Below are 4,371 nucleotides of genomic sequence, written 5' to 3' on the forward strand. Positions count from 1 at the left end.
GTTGGAAGGCCACACCCCTAGTTTAAATCTATCAAATGTTTTTGACATGGGGGTCAGCTGACTCCACCCACTTTTATTGAGGCATCTGATTGGTCAGTTTATAACTTGAACTAAAGCAGAAATATTGTGAAAAAAAATGATCAAGAAGATGTTAAAAATATATCAGATCAATAATGATTATTCTGACCAATAGAATGACTTACAGAAGTCTAATGGAGCCAGCAGGTACTTCCTGTTTGGATCGCTAGGGGGGTCTGGGTCACTCAGTCCAGTTTTCATATACAGTTAATGTAAAAGGAACGTTTCCTGATGGGATTTTCCATTCCGTCTTCATCGTACTGTCATTAAAGACTCGTCAACCGCAGACGGAGGGTCTGCGATTTTCCTCACAGGATCCCGAAGGGAGAAATCTAAAGAGTGCGTCGGCCATTTTGGCTGTAATGTAAGCCCTGAACTCGAACACCGTTGTATAAATGTGTCATGGGGGAGGGGCCAAATACATAGTTCAGTTGGTTCCACCCATCCCCCGAAAAAGAATCCACAATCTTTATCTTTAGATTATTAAATCAACTCCCCAACACACACACATGTCATAAATAAAACCCAACACTGAAAAGGTGTTTGGATCCAGGCTTTAAGCTTATCTTTGTTGAAGAAATTTGATCCTGGTAGTCGTGGAAAAGTTGCTCTTCTTAAACCAGCCCCTAGTGGTCATTTGAGGAACTCCAGCATTAATCCTGCCGGGGGAACAGAATGTGGAGGTTTGTCTCTAATTGTTTTTGCACAAATGTAAATTATTTTTAGAAAGGCATTTCACACGAAAAGGTTCTCAGAAGTTTTTCAAAAATAATAGTCTGAATTATGAATCTGAGACGACTTGAATGAGACGCTTATGAAGCTAAATTGTGACTGAACTTGAGATTGAGCTCAAACGTTGCCGTCTTTGTTTCCTCCTGGAGTGTTGGATCTTCAGTCCTGTGAATGTTGCTGTTAGCTTAGCTTAGCAACTGCAGAGATGATAGTAAATGACCCTTAGCTGTTTAAAAATCCATTTTCCAGCATCTCTAGCATTCGTTTGATGAACATAAACTAACAATAGCTTATTTCTGAGCCCACAGACGTAGCTGAAGTAGACGAGTGGAGAATTTAAAGAGTAAAAACTAGTTTGTAGGGAAAAAACACACCAACACTGCAGGTTTTATTCTTTGGGTTTCAACATGTTCCACCAAAGAATCGTACCTTCAGTGTTCAGTGAAATATTTAATAGGCAATTCCACTGTTTGAATTAATGGTATACTAGCTAACTGCTTGCTAGCAAAGACTTAGCTATGGTATAATATTCATGTATTAGGGTTGTATCGAGTCCTCAGCCTTTTGTCTCTTCGCTCATGACCAGTTGTAGGTTGTGTCTGAATTTCCTCTCTATCCCCTAAAGACTGTATAGTGCAGGACTATCCGGTGTTCTGGATTTTAATGCAGTTACGACACACATTCTATACTTTTTGTTCCAATAGCAAATATGACGTTACTCATTTACCAAAGTAAAAACCAACAAATCTGAACATTTACAAAACAAATCCACTGTTCTGATCATGAAATCCTTGACCTTAAATTAAAAAAACATTTACATACATTTGAATTAAATGATAAACTCATGAAACGCAATGCATTGTGGTCTATATTTGCCAGATTTGAGCATGAATTTGCAGAGCACTGGACTTGGAATTGCAGATTTGGACACCAGGAAAACGCCTGATAAAATAGGGAGGGAATCTGGACACAACCTTAATCTCAATTTAACACCCAATTGTTTAATCTTAGTAATAAAGTAAAGAGTGATTTTTGTTGTTTTTTACCCATAATTCTTATGTTGCACTCCATACCTTTTGTAGATCTGTTATTTCCATCCACTGCAGCTCACTGTTTACCTGTGTGGTAATCCAGGCAGTTTCATTACATAGACGTGAATGTATTTTAATGTAAAGCACTTTTTAATGTGTTAAACACCAGTGTGTTAATCTGCAGGTATGACCCCCCCGCCCCCCGCGACTGAGCTCAACAGCCCCTCCAGTGTTTTTAGGTTTGATTTAAGGTTTTCTGAAAATGTGCATCTCAAAAAAATCAGCATCTTTATTTGACTGTGAAGCCACAAAAAAAGAAAGAAAGAAAGAAAGAAAGCCCTTCTTTAGTTGCAGTTCGACCGTAACCTTTGCCAACGTTTTAAGTGCCTAAATTGCTTCGTTTTGACAAATCAATGTAAAGTTCCAGGTTCCAACGGTGCTGATTCTGGACCCAAGAATCTCTGTTACGGCACGTTTTCCTGTTGGAAGTCAAACACGGCGGTTTGTGTCGGTGATGGAACGTCACTTCAGGCCAGTGGAAAACACGGTTCATGTTGAGCGTCTCTTCGTTTCTCCGTGTAGACGGTGTGTTTAGGTTTTTCATGGTGTCTCCAGACAGACTCGTTCCTTAAAGACTACCACTGTAATCCCTGAAGATGGGAGTAATAAACTACTATACTCACTGAAATCTATTTGTCTTGAAGGTTATTTATTGGAATAAAAAAACTGTATGTGGCTAAAATAAAGTATTGTATGTTAACTTTTAAGAACGTATAAATGCATTCTCTTTAGTGCAGGGATGGGCGAACTTTTTGACTCTTGAACAAAGAGTTCTAAACTTTGACAGAAGGGCGTCTCCAGAAACAAATCTGTGTCATGTTTTAGTAATTCCACCTCTTAAGAGAAAGAAATTACATAAATGTGGACAAAAACATGCTCTAATTTTGATTTTAAATAAATGTATGTATTTTAAAACAGAACATTTTGGAGTTTTTTATTCAGAACTGTGGGTTTAGTTCTCATTTTTGGATTAATGTCCTACATTAAAAAAACAAACTAAGAGAAATGCTGCATTCATGTGGTGTAGGAATTATTGGAAAAATGACTGTCCAACTTGAAAATACTTAGAAAAGTAAAAAAAAACTACAAATCCTCCAACACCTCATGAATGCAGAGTAACTTTCTGCACCTAGACTAAGGTCAGTTTGTTTCCAGTGCACCATATATGGGAAGACTCCAAATAAATCAATAAAAGGGCTTATCGATATAATTTATTCCAATCTGAAGGGCCAAATTAGCTTGATGTGTGTGGTACTGGTACTTAAAAATGTCAAGACTTATTTCCATGGTGCTGTAAAGCTCTTTTAAAGGCGCACCAACAAGCTGCAGCTTCTTTTTCTGGTTTGACTGAAGACTTCAGGAAGATAATGGTTGTTCCGACACCAATCAGAAGTCCACCTGGTAGAACCAAAGCTGAAACCTTCATCTTTGTGGAAGTGGAAGTGTCCTCGGGGAAGACGCTGAATCCCACAGTCCTCCGGATGGTTACAGGTTGGTGCCTCAAAAAGGTATCATAGCTGCTGTCAGTGTGAGTGCATGTGTGAATGGGGCTGGGAAGCGCTTTAGGCCTTAAAATTACAGTATTTATTATGAAACAAATGTTAGTAGAGGTTTGTCTTTCTTCTTCTACTATCAGATTCCTTTAGATTCTTCTGGACATCCCTCCAGACACAAAGTGGACTGGGTTCCAACATATAAAAGCATTAAACTGTGCCAGTCTTACAGATGCATTAAGATATTTATTCCTTCATTTTGACAGAGCATTTTTCCATCTGTAAATTTTATATAAAATGTAATAATATAGGTTGATTTATGACTTATTTAATTGTAGTAGTTTTAATTTTTAAAACATATTTTTCCTTTAAAAGTTATTTTTAAAAATATTTTTATATTTTCTGGTGACAACGTGGATTCATAAAGTTTTTAACAAATAAATTTTGACATTTCTGCTATTATAGACAAGAATCTGCGCGTGGAATTTCAAATATTTTCGGTTTTAGCCATTCAGGCGTTTACATTTCTGACGGTAACATCACCTGCAAAAGAAAAAAAAATATTTAATGACAGAACACAAACTTGGCATCAATCTTTGACTAATTACGGGTAAACATTTCTTTATTCGTCTCACTAACCCTTAAATGTTGCATTTTCCTGAACTGGCTGCAGCCTTCACAGCACTTCCTGTTTATGTGTCTCTAACCCCGCCCCCCTCCGCAGGGATTGGTCACTGCAGCTCCTGGTTGAAAAAGAACCAATGAGAACAGAGAAAATTTAGACTTTTGTTTTTGCCAGAATGAGTTCCACTTTTAAAATGTCTTCTTTAATATTCAATGACAATGGAACAATAGATTTACATTTTTAAAAGAAAATGTTCAATAAATGTATAGAAATGGAATTTTATAAAGAATTTAGACCAGATTAAATGAAGTTTGGCCCACGGTCTGCCCACTGTTGTATTCACCTTAAGTGG

The 4,371-nt window shown here is 37.3% G+C and overlaps 1 long non-coding RNA gene across 1 annotated transcript in view; it reads right to left on the bottom strand.

Moving 5' to 3' along the window:
• Positions 1–3,743: 3,743 nt before the first annotated feature.
• The window catches only part of LOC112148712, a 1,800-nt gene continuing 1,172 nt past the window's right edge, over positions 3,744–4,371 (bottom strand). The window contains exons 2-3 of the long non-coding RNA XR_002919674.2: positions 4,034–4,137; positions 3,744–3,937 (exon numbers count right to left, since the gene is read on the bottom strand). This is a non-coding gene — a long non-coding RNA (uncharacterized LOC112148712). The remainder of the gene's footprint in view (positions 3,938–4,033; positions 4,138–4,371) is intronic.

Source organism: Oryzias melastigma, linkage group LG22, assembly GCF_002922805.2.
Source record: "Oryzias melastigma strain HK-1 linkage group LG22, ASM292280v2, whole genome shotgun sequence".
NCBI classification, from domain to species: Eukaryota; Metazoa; Chordata; class Actinopteri; order Beloniformes; family Adrianichthyidae; genus Oryzias; species Oryzias melastigma.